This window comes from Musca autumnalis, unplaced genomic scaffold, assembly GCF_047663935.1.
Source record: "Musca autumnalis isolate F117 unplaced genomic scaffold, ASM4766393v1 scaffold_3, whole genome shotgun sequence".
Lineage (NCBI taxonomy): Eukaryota > Metazoa > Arthropoda > Insecta > Diptera > Muscidae > Musca > Musca autumnalis.
The window spans coordinates 89,433,110-89,446,674 of NW_027411866.1; the positions used below are offsets into that span (position 1 = coordinate 89,433,110).

At 36.5% G+C, this 13,565-nt stretch overlaps 1 pseudogene; it reads left to right on the plus strand.

Annotated features, from left to right (window-relative positions):
• LOC141398248 (uncharacterized) overlaps nt 1-13,116 on the plus strand; it is a 204,637-nt pseudogene extending 191,521 nt beyond the window's left edge.
• Nucleotides 13,117-13,565: the final 449 nt, after the last annotated feature.

A 13,565-nucleotide genomic window follows, 5' to 3' on the forward strand; every position in this document is an offset into this window, starting at 1 on the left:
CGTCACAATCTTCAGTATTACAAAAATCGGGAGGTACCGTTCTATGGGGGCTATATCGAAACGTGGACCTATACCGACGAATTTTAGTCAGAAATAGGGCAATATGAAAGTGTGGACCTGTACAGACATATTTCTGGCCAACAGTTTTATATCACATTGAAGACTAAATACCAAATTTCAGCTATTTTGGTAGGATAATGAAGCTAAAACCTTAAAAATACCGAAAATCGGGAGGTACCGTTCTATGGGGGCTATATGAAGGTGTGGACCGATACCGACAAAATTCTGGAGGAATGGTTTATACCCCTAAAGAAGACTACGTACCAAATTTCAGCCATTTTGGTAGGATAATAAAGCTAAAACCTTAAAAATACCGAAAATCGGGAGGTACCGTTCTATGGGGGCTATATGAAGGTGTGGACCGATACCGACAAAATTCTGGGAGAAAGTTTTATACCCCTAAAGGAGAATACGTACCAAATTTCAGCCATTTGGGTAGGATAATGAAGCTAAAACTCTAAAAATACCGAAAATCGGGAGGTACCGTTCTATGGGGGCTATATGAAGGTGTGGACCGATACCGACAAAATTCTGGGGGAAAGTTTTATACCCCTAAAGAAGACTACGTACCAAATTTCAGCCATTTTGGTAGGATAATGAAGCTAAAACCTTAAAAATACCAAAAATCGGGAGGTACCGTTCTATGGGGGCTATATCAAAACGTGGACCGATATATCCCATTTTCAATACCAACCATCCTGCAAGTAATAAAAACTTCTGTACCAAATTTTGGCTCTCTATCTTTAAAATTGCGAGCTGTATCTTGATTTCAACAGACAGACGGACGGACGGACGGACAGACGGACATGGTCAAATCGACATAGAATTTTATGCTGATCAATAATATATATACTTTATAGGGTCTCCGACGAATATTTCGATGTGTTACAAACGGAATGACAAATTTAATTATACCCTCCATATGGTGGAGGGTATAAAAATATTTGGGAATTCTCCAACTATTTCGCTAAAATCTCATACAATAATTAATGTTTACTGCTAAAACTTCATACAAAATATGGTTTACCTTCGCGAGAGCTTAACTGCTTACTGTGATAATTTATAAGGATAGAATATTAAGAGTTAAACTGAAATTACAATCATTAAAAAAATATAAAAACTAACACGCCTGTTATTCGCGAATTAGTTAAAATCATTCGATGCGCATTCGATTTTGGATACAGCGATATCTATGTGTAAAAACGGCAAAAATTGTCAACTTTTACACAGAAAGAGAGAAATTTTAAAAAATCGCATATACAACTTTTACAACTGTTTTTTATCCATGGGAATTTACATATTTTATTGAAAAATATCTCAATTCCCATGCTTTTCTCTATTTTTGAACACAATCTTACCTCTAAATGTAAGAACATTTCACACGCTGCACAATATACTACTTTTCGCTTGCTTTAAAAGTGATGAAAGTAAACAATGTTGAATAAAAATCGCTACCGTAGCGATTTAAAATAAAACATCACTACAACTCCGAATAAGTGGTTTTTGTACGTCTAAAATCACAAGTAGCGGGAAAACCACCAATCCCTGATCACACTATGCAAGAAACCTTAAAGTGGGTAAAAGTCGCGCAATACGCATACGAATTTGATGCGCATCCGGTTTCATTAGCGCCCATCAAAAATAACACAATATACATCTATTTCAAATAGATTCTTCAAGAACCACGGATGTACCTCCACATTCTATTTTGCATAAAAGACCCATATTATTCGCGCATCTCTGTAATTTATGACACGTGTTTTCGCAAATATTATAATCGCGTATAAAGGATTCAATTTATGTAAACATTTTTAAAGAAAATCGCGGTTAAGTACGCGGATTTGTCAAAATATATTTTTGCTGAATTTCCTATTTCCAAGGTATATATATCCGCGGTTTTAGGATTCGATCGCGGAAGGGCTCATTAGATCCGCCGCGTAAAAAACTAAATTCACGCGGGGTTCAAAGGAAACTGGATGACACTTGTAAATTTTAAACCAAAAATTGGTTTTTTAAGAAACTGTACTGTAAGGAGCACATTCTTGAGGTATACAGTAAACAACCCCTAAATTCCGACTTCAAAATGTCAGCATCAATTTTAGGAGGATGTAGTGGATATATCGAAAAACCATACAATAGTATCATGTTGGCCATTGAGTATTCTGTCATTCATTCTTTGGACATAGGTCTATAAAATGTATGTAAAAAACGTGTTTGCTTCAACCCATTTTTATCCATTTTTATACCCTCAGCATTTATGCATACGGGCAAAATGTGCCTCATCGAAATAATGGTTTTAGACGCCAAGTATGTTTGGACTAAATGTGTTTCAGACAATTTGGAGTTGATTTAGCCATGTCCGTCCGTCTGTCTGGCTGGCTGGAGCGCACGATAACTCTCGAACGGATCAACCGATTCGGTCCAAAATTTGGCTTTCGTAATATTTTGTCCAAACTTAGTTTAAGTTCGAAGATGGGTTATATCGGTCCACACGTTCCGGTACCTCCCCCACAAAAGTTCGGAAATGTTCGGAAAATTTGTGCGCACGATAACTCTTGAAGGAATTAACCGATTTGGTCCATACTTTGCACATCGTAAAATTTCTACCAGACCTATATGAGGTTCTAATATGGACTCAATCAATCCACTCCTTCGGGTACCTCCCACACAAAATTTTGGAAGAGTTCCGTTTAGGACCTACTCTCGAATCGCTTTGATTTTTGTTGTATCAACTTGCATTCGCTGTCTCAACTATGACAGTAAAAGTTTTTTCAGGGGCAAGTCCATACTTCTTGAGAAAACAGCCCGAAAGTTGTAAAAAACTCCTATGGCACCATATGTAGTGGCTGGAGAGCTCGAACCGAACCACTCCTTTCGGAGTACCATATTCGCTAAAATGTTACGCGCGATTTCTCATAGACATAGCAACCGATTTGGTTCAAACTTTGGATCTCTAAATATTGTCGAAACTTAGTTTATGTTCAAATTTAAGCCCTATCTGCCCAATCCTTGTGGTACCACCACCCACACAAATGTTCAACATTTTTGTGTGGTTAAGGATCTGTTCGGGGATCCTTTGGACATTTTTATCGAACGTTTTCCTAGTGGCTTTGTTTACAGCGATATAATGTTTTTTGAACTTTAATCCTATCCATACTTTTACCGGTTCATAGCCCAAATACATAAGTTTTTTTTTTGGGAGGGTATATCTCTGTCGGCAAAGCCGACTGATACTTTCTTACTTGTTCTACATTGATGCCAACACAACTTCCACGAAAATTAATTTCAATGGTCGACATTATGGGATCACTCCTAATACACTTAGTTTTAAAGAATTACAGTCATACTATCTATATATATAAATGAGCTTGGTGATAAGTGATTGACTGACTGACTGACTCATCATCAACGCCCAGCCAAAACGGCTAAAGCTAGGAGCTTGAAATTTTACCAGTGGGTCACTGTTGATGCAAATGTGCGGGATAAGGCCGGGTTTTAGAAAATTCGTCCTGGAACCACAAAAAATAACAACAACAAAAATCCTTATTTTTCATTATTATTACGTACTAATTCACTTAGTTGGCCCTCTGCAAGACATGTGTCAAATTAACAATGCTATAACTTCATGATACCGTAAACGATCACACATAATTTCAAATTTTGTAGTTTACTTCTAGGCGCACTTATTTTATCGTAAACCACTAAATAATAGAAAGACAAGACATTTGTTATCTTCCATTGCAACAGATGTCGCAGTTGGTGATAATGATATAAACATCAATTACGCGAAAAATACAAACCGATCCTGATTTAGTTTTCACATAACAGGTGTCGCACAAAAGATTTTCATTCGTTAAAATCGAGTTAGAAAAAATGATTACAAACGATGCATTTGTAAAAATTTTGATTTTCAACTTAAAATTAAAACAAAAATTCTTTCAATAAATGATATTGGGTTTGTTGAACAAATGAGTTGCTGTTGAAGACAACATTAGGGGAATAAATTCAGAAATCGGCCAGAAATAACAACAACTAAAAACTGTATGGACCTCACTTTTTGGTAATAAGTAAATGTTTGCAAATCAATGAAAGTGCAATAAAATTGTGCATATTACCACGATTTATTTGCAATTAAGAATTTTATCGTACATGGAGATGTACAGTTATAACTATTCAATTTCAAAATCTGTAATTTGAAGAAATCGCTAAATAATTAATGAAATCAATAATAGGCCCCAGGAATATAGGAATATAGGAATTTGGTATGGAAATCAAGGTTGGGAAGTGGTGCTTCTAAAAGGAAATGGTTTGCAAAATTACCAATCATGTGTACGAAAAGTACTAAATGGTACTAAATTTAGTACAATTTAGATTTGGGTGAACGTAAAGAGCTGGAAACCTGAAATTTGGAATTAAGGTTACTGTTGTAGTGTAGGATTGAGATATGAGGGTAGTTTTGGAAATTCGTGCTTATGTGTACGAAAAGTACTAAATTTGGTACAATAGGAATTTGGGTGAACGGATAGAGCTGGAATCCTGATATTTGGAATTGAGATTACTGTTGGAGTGTAGGATTGAAGAACTTTTGGAAATTCGTACTTATGTGTATGAAAAGTACTGAATGGTACTAAATTTGATACAATGGGGATTTGGGTGAACGGATAATAGCTGGAATCTCGAAATTTGGAATTGAGATTACTGGTGGGGTGTAGGATTGAGGTAGTTTTGAAATTTCGTACTTATGGGTACGGAAAGTACTAAATGGTACTAAATTTAGTACAATTTGGATTTGAATGAACGGATAGAGCTGGAAACCTGAAATTTGGAATTAATATTACTGTTGAAGTGTAGGATTGAGATATGAGGGTGGTTTTGGAAATTAGTACTTATGTGTACGGAAAGTACTAAATGGAACTAAATTTTGTATAATGGGGATTTGGGTGAACGGATAGCGCTGGAATCTCTAAATTTGGAACTGAGATTACTGGTGGAGTTTAGTATTGTGGAAGTTTTGGAAATTCGTACATAGGGTACGAAAAATACTAAATAGCACTAAATTTGGTACAGTTTCGATTTGGGTGAACGGATAGAGCTTGATTCCTCAAATTTGGACTGAGGATCACTGATGAAGAGTAAGAAAGATGCACCAAAGGGTTTTTGGAAACTTGAGTGTACGAAAATTACTAAATGGTACTAAATTTAGTACAATTTGGATTTGGGTGAACGGATAGAGCTGGATTCCTGAAATTTGGAATTGACGTTACTGTTGGAGTGTAGGACTGGGGAAGTTTTGGAAATTCTTACTTATGTGAATGAAAAGTACTAAATGGTACTAAATTTGGGACAATGGGGATTTTGGTGAACGGATATAGTTGGAATCTCGTAATTTGGAATTGAGATTACTGGTGGGGTGTAGAATTGAGGCAGTTTTGAAAATTCGTACTTATGGGTACGAAAAGTACTAAATGGTACTAAATTTAGTACAATTTGGATTTGGGTGAACATATGTATGTAGCTGGAAACCTGAAATTTGGAATTAAGATTACTGTGAACTGTAGTACTGAGATATGAGGGTGGTTTTGGAAATTCGTACTTATGTGTTCGAAAAGTACTAAATTTGGTACAATAGGGATTCGAGTGAACGGACAGAGCTGGAATCCTGATATTTGAAATTGAGATTACTGTTGGAGCATAGGATTGGGGAAATTTTGAAATTCGTATTTATGTGTACGAAAAGTACTAAATGGTACTAAATTTATTACAATTTGGATTTGGGTGAACGGATAGAAATGGAATCCTGAGGTAGTAAGGGTACGAAAAGTACTAAGTGGTACTACCTGTGGTACAATTTGGATTTGGGGAACGGATAGAGCTGGAATCCTGGAATTTGGTCAGACTGCTGTTGGAGTATTGGATTGAGATGGAAGTAGTTTTTAAAATTCGTACTTATGGGTACGAAATATACCAAACCAAATGGTACAACTTGGATTTGAGTGCACGGATAGCGCTGGAATCCTGTTATTTGGAATTATGGTTACTGTTGAAGTGAAGGATTAAGGTTGTTTTGGAAAATCGAATTGTACAGAATTTGGTATAATTTGTTTTTGTGTAAAGGGGTTTTTGGGAATTCGTCGTAGAAAGGTATGAAAAGTGCTAAAGTGTACTAAATATGGAATCCATTGTATTAGGCAAACGCGAAGAGCTAGAAATCTGAAATTTTGAACGAATGGTCATTGATGGAGAGTTAGGAAGATGTACCAAAGGGTATTTAGAAACTCGACCTATAAGTGTACGAAAAGTACTAAAAGTTTCTAAATTTGGTACCAATTGCATATTTTTAATGGATAAAGCTAGAATCTTCAAATTTGGTGTGGGAATCAAGGTTGGGAAATGGCGTTGAAATAAGGAAATGGTTTTGGAAGTTCGTATTTATGATTACGAGCAGTACTAAATTTGGATTTGGGTGAACGGATAGAGCTGGAATCCTAAAGTTTTGAATTAAGATTACTGTAGGGGTGTAGGATTGAGATAGTTTTGGAAATTCGTACCTTTGGGTACGAAAAGTACTAAATGGTACTACATTTGGTACAATTTGGATTTGGATGAACGGATAGAGCTGGAATTCTGAAATTTGGAACTAAGATTACTGCCGGACAGTAGAATTGAGGTAGTTTTGGAAATTCGTACTTATGGGTACAGAAAGCACTAAATTTGGTACAATTTGAATTTTAGTAAACGGATAGTGTTGGAATTAGGAATTAAGATTACTGTAGGAGTGTAGTATTGAGGAAATTTTGAAAAGTCGTACGTATGGGTACGAGAAGTACTAAATATGGTACAATATGGATTTGGGTGAACGGGTAGAGCTGGAATCCTGAAATTTTTGTTTGGGAAAGAAATGGTACTAAATTTGATAAAATTTGGATTCGGGTGAATTAATAGAGCTGGAATCCTGAAATTTGGAATTACGATTACAGTCGAAGAGTAGGATTCAGATTGTTTTGAAAAAGCAAACTTATGGTTACGAAAAGCACTAAATGGTACTAAATTTAGTACAATTTGTATGTAGGTGAACGGATAGCGGTGGAATCCTGCAATTTGAAAGTATGATTATTGTAGCCCTGTTGCGTTGAGGAAGTTTTGAAAATTGGTACGAAAGTTATAAATTGTTCTAAATTTAGTACAATTTTAATTTGGTTTAACGGATAGAGTTTGAATCCTGAAATTTTGAAGTAAGATTACTACTAAAGTGAAGGATTGAGGTAGTTTTGGAAAATCTTACTTATGGGTACGAAGAGTTCGACTTGATACTAAGTTTGGTACAATTTGGAATTGGACGAACGGATACAGCTGGAATCTTGAGATTTGTAATTATTATGGAATTTACTGTAATTATTTTGTATTAATGTCCGAGTATGGCTGAGATATGTCGTCGAAATACGTACCATAAGTATACGAAAATTACTTAATGGTACTCAATTTGTTTTTGGGTGTAGGGACAGTGCTGGAATTTTTATTTTTTGGAGTTAGGGTGTGTATTGGTGTGCAACGTTGATCACGCTGTTAATGTGTAAGGGTGAGATACGGCTGATCTTTTTGAAAATCGAACTTAAGGGGTACGTACAGTACTAAGATAAAAATAAATATTGATTAAAATTGGTATTAGTGCGACCAAATTTTCAGTGTTTGTCATTTCCATATTATATATTGTTTATTTGTTTTTTTTTTATATCCTTTCCGCATACGAAGTAGCGGGCATTTTGCTAGTATAGAATATGTGAACAGTTCGCGTATTCCGAATGGACGAAACTCGGATTATGCAATTGTGAAACATTTTTGTTTTTACTATATACCTTAAAAAATCACCACTTTATAACTTATACTCGTATAGTGGAAGAACTGTCAAACTTATTTCATATTTACACTTAATGATGCCGTGTAGCTATAGTTAGTACAGTCGAAAACGCTTATAACGTCGGTCGAGGGACCGACCAGAAATGGACGCTATAAGCGACGACCATCGCTATAAACGATATTTTTAAAAGAGGTGAACATTTTTACGTTATAAGCGATATTTATTTGTGTGGAATATGAAGGGCAGAAATTCGGGACTTTTGGATTTCGCCGTTATAAGCGATATGACGTTATAAACGACGACGTTATAGGCGAGTTCGACTGTAATTAAATTGAATTAGGCGCTATAATTTTATGTTGAGATATCAAAATCTTCTTTACTGTGTTGGTGCAAAATTAATGGCTACTATGATTTTATGCAAGTACATACTACTGTTTGCAGAACCTCTTTTTTCTCTGATTGTTTGCTAGTTGGTCTTTATCGTTCTTTTTTTACAAAATTAATTTCAATTTCACGCTTAAATGTTCTCTTATCCCCTCTTTTTTTTGCCCCCTCTTCCATACTGCATGTTAGAAATTTTTACAGATTAGAAAAAATGCCACAAAAAATCTTTTTGTACTTTGCTAAGATTTTAATTTAAACATTTAAAATGAACAGCATACCGCCTTTCCAAGCTGCAGCAACAACAAAACGAGCAACAGTACCAAAATACCCCAAGGTTGCAAATCTCAAGTAGCGGTAGTAGAAGGTTTCAGCAAAGCAAAGAAAAACATCTACACAAAGTAAACACCAACACAATAACGTTAGTCGTTGATGCCAAAAGGTTAAAATGTTTAAATAGGCAGACACGAAGTTTGTGTGTTGTTGTTAGAACAGGCAATATCATTATCCTGCAATCAACAACTATCGTAGAAGTGACTTAAGCATGTCGTCTAGGCGATGAAAACAGTCGCATGCCGCCTAGGCGATGAAAACAGTCTTTTATTTCTAGAATCTTTATATGTTCTAGAAAGTTGTTTACTGAAATCTTAGGTACATTTTTGTAGTTAACTGTATCCTTAATTTTTGGGCGGCTCGGTATCTGTGGACCAGAATAGGAGAAAAAATATACAAATCTAATATTTTCAAAAGTTTTTGAAGAACCGTTCATAGACATTTCGTATGTTCCAGAAAGTTCTTTCTGATATCTTTGCTACCTTATTGTTGTTAATTGCTTTCTTGAATTTTGAACGTTTTAGTATCTACGGAGCGGAAACCGAGAAGAGAGGATAAAAATCGCATTTGTTTAGATATTTTGGCCATTAGGAACCGTTTCTAAAGAGTTCGTATGTTCTAGAAAGTTGTTTATTGAGATCTAACGAACATTTTTCTAGTAGGTTGTTTTCTTCAATTTAGATCGGTTTGATATCTGCAGACGAAAATCCGAGAAAAAAATATTATGGAAATTTGACCTTGACGATTTTGACCTTGAAGATAAAGTTGAATGGATTTTATGTGTAATCCCACGAGTAATCCCAAATTCTAAGCGGTCCCTTTTGACATCAAAGCCTCAGGTCTTTGGGTGCCCATAACCGCGAAGGTTGAAGTGAAAGGGAAAAACGCCGGGACACGTCTTATTTTTGCTCTTCTATCACGCTGAGGTGTCAAAATAAGGTTGATAATCTTTTATCTTCCTTGGCGTGTCTCCGGAGTGAGGTCTTAGGCGAGGGAGTGAGAAACTTACTTCCAAATGCTGGCAGGGTATGACAACGTACAGTGATGACGTTATACACACCCACATACATGTTGTATATACCTATTAACATTCGCCAAGAAGTCAGAGAATAGAAACGTAGCACCAAAAAAAAAAAAAATAGGAAATGACAATATATGTAGCGATGTGAATAGACTACTGTTATAGGGAATTTGGGTGCATTAGAAAAGTTTGTCTTCATTGATTCTTACAACTCCTCTTAGAGTTAATAAGAAGCAATGTTTAATATTGCTTCCCGTTTTTTCGAAGCCTCTAATTGTAATTATGCTATTCTAATAAAACCGTAGAGCGGTACGGCTGAGCAAACTTCACAGCGCGGCACATAGACACGGTCGTAACATAAAGCATCAAAAACAGTGGGCCGAACTTCTATATTCCTTCACCATATGAGGACTTCATGATCTTTTAAATTATGGTCAGATAATTTAAAATAAAAAGGAGCTGTGGTATTACTTCGAAACGTTTTTATTAAGACGGCTTTCATCCTTATTTCTATTAACACGAAGTGCCAAATTATAATTGAAGAGTCAAGTCATTCAAAATAAATACCAAAATGCTATACTGTCTTGGACCCATATATATAACAAGTAAAAAAGTGTCAGTCGGTTTTGCCGACAGAGATATACCCTCAGACAGATCGAAGAGCGGCCACATAACTAAGATAATTTTTCCTAAAAAGCGTGGGTAGTCTAAGGAGAAGACTGGTATTTACCATTTTCGAAGTTAAACTAAATTTGGACAAAATATTAAGAAGGCCAAATTTAGGACCGAATCGATTGATCCGTTCGAGAGTTATCGTGCGCTCCAGCCACAACACATTGTGCGACTGGAACCGTCGTAATGGGGGCAGCGAATACAAGTTGTAACAACGAAAATTAAAGGGATAGGTGATGAGGTCTTAAACTGCACTTTTCCGAAATTTTGTGTGGAAAGTACCCGAAGGAGTGGACCGATAAGGTTCACACTGGTAAAAATTTTACGACGTGCAAAGTTTGGACCAAATTGATTGCTTCCTTCGAGAGTTATCGTTCACACAATTTTACAGAATAATTTGCCCAAAGGAGTGGACCTGTATGGCCCATATTGGAACTTAAACTAAGTTTGGGTAAAATATTACGAAGTGCAAAATTTGGTTCGAATTGGTTGATCCCCCTATTATTTCGATGAGGCACATTTTTGGCAGTATCATAGTGTATATACCCTCTTTAGTCTTAAGGCTGAGGGTATACAAAATATATGGGGGCTATACCAGAGCGTCCATCTATGTCAACATTTTCTGTGGGGAAATTTCAAAACCACTGAGAAACAAAAATCCCTTCAAAATGCCAAGATACTAAAACTTGGGGCTACGATCATACTTTTTTGTCGAAAATTGTTCTGACTTCTCAGAAATTCGAATGTTAAGTTACAGCTACTTCGGTAGGTAAAAGTACTTGAGCCCAGCGGGCTTCGATACGTCATGTTACCAAATTACAGCTTATTCGGCAATACATCAGGCAGAACCAAAACATCGATCTAAGTATATTATTTTTACAGGGAGTTTCTGATTACTTAGAACTTCTGCTGTGAAATTGTAGGATAGACAATCTTCAAAATATATGAAGTCGGGAGGTACTGAAGAATGGAGGCTAAGCCAAAATATGTACCCATGTCCATATTTTTTTTGTGAAGTATTTCAATTACAGAGAACTTCGAATGTCATATAATAACTGGTTTGGTGGCAGTGCCTTTATGTAGAGGCTAAACCCAAACGTCCATCTTCATACTTGACCTGCCTGCAAACAGAAGCTCATCTGTGCCACATTTTAATATTCTACCTTTATTCATTTGGATGTCATTCTGATTACAACAGAAGTACAGGTGGACGTACATTAGTAGAACGACTCCAATTTTTATCATATGAAGTCTTGTCATTTGAAATTTTTATATTTATAATATTTTTCCATATGAAAAAAAATCTTAACTCTTACTACTTACCCTCTCTCCTTTGAATAGTAGGAGGTATAAAAATCTGATAGCGTGACTGTTGTTGTTTATTGACAGTGTGCATCAATTCTGTCATTGGTGCGTTTTTAAAGAACATGATATAAAGAATGAAAAACATATATCCATCCAATTAATTGTTGTCATACGAGTACACGCAAACGAAGTTAATAAAATTTAATAATGTTTTTTTTTCTGAAGCCCCACAAACTGCCACAGCACAACAGGGAAAATTTTTCTGACTATTATTGCTGTTATCCTGCTAGTTTTTTTTCAATTAGTTTTCTTCTAGCAACAACAAACAAACTAAAAAAATGTCCAAAAATTGATTTGTGTGTTTATTTCTTCTGTGTTCTTTATTCGTCTAATTTAATTATGATATCTTCAATATTGTACGTCTTTGCTCTGCCTTTGTTTTTTACAGGAAATCTTCAACATCGTGATGAAGAAACTCATTCGGTGACCACAGCAGACAATACAGTGCCTTGTACACGACACACCTATATGGACGACACATATATGTTATTACATTGCCACATCACCATCCATGCAATCGTCACAGTCCAATATTCCCGAACAGGTTATCTATGGTATACGTTCGCCACCAATGACCAGTCCCGTTTATGTCCATATGACAGCCCATGGCATTTATGGTACTACGACCATAGCAGCGGCCACATCAAACGGTTTCATGACTACAACATCCAAAATCGCGCAATTTAGCACTTATTGCTGCTGCCAATAACAGACAACAACAATCACCGTTCGTACCGGCACCCGTGGTTTAGTCACCGGCAACCACTTCAGCGGTTGTTATGAAACAGGGCTATATGACAATTACACGTAAGCCACGAGTTCCAAGTGGGCGCCATCGTCATCGGCTACCAATTCGACACAATTGAGTGAATTTCAATCCACCACCTCAACGAATCCCAGCGAAACGGGAACAGCAACCACAGCCGAGATAATATTTAAACCTGTCTATGACAACTTGGGTCTACGAACAACCGCTGCCGGTAGCTCAACTCTTAATTTAAATAAGAGTCTAATGCAGCAACAGGAACAGCCAGTGCGCTACACAATGTGGGATCGTCCATTACCGGCAACACCCAGTCTCATATCAGTGAATTTCAATCAAACACAGCAACAGCAGGCGATTTACCAGCAACATCAGCAGCAGCCGCAACAACAATAACAGCAGCAAACACTACAAAACAACATGTCCCGCAATAATACAAGTAAAATTTACGAACCTCTACACGAATTAGTTAATCAACCAACAACAACGACCTCGGACACGAAACCAGCAAGACATCATTCCTCCATAATTCCCAGTAGCAGTAATGGCAACAGCAGCAGCGGCAAACACAACAACGACCATCACTACGATCTCAAACAGCGGCAACAGTTCAGAACCGAAACTAAGCAAAATACCATCCAGACCGCCACCAAAGACCAAAATTTCCGTGACAGCATCACGCAATGGCCTTGGTAGCACAAGTCAGCTATTCGACGATGAGGAAGAGGATAGTGTAATCTGGCCAGCCAAATCCTCCATCCACCTTGTGTCGATGGTGACATTGACACGAAGACCCCTACCAATTCCTCCTGTGCTCCTTTTATTTTACTTTCATTTCGTTTAGCTTTTAAAGCGTAATGCCTTCCTCCATATCCTCGTGAATGAAAAACACAAAAACATAAACACACCAACAACAACAAATAACCTACAAATAGAAAGAAATAAAAACTACAAACCAACAATAGTAATGACATTAAAAGCATACAAATGAACGCTCTTTCGGACTCCTCTACACTCTCCTTAGCCCTGGTATCATAGCCATCATTTGAATTTTCGCAGGTTTCCACATTTTTACTTGTTCTTTTGATTTCTTGCATATTATTAGGTAATAACAA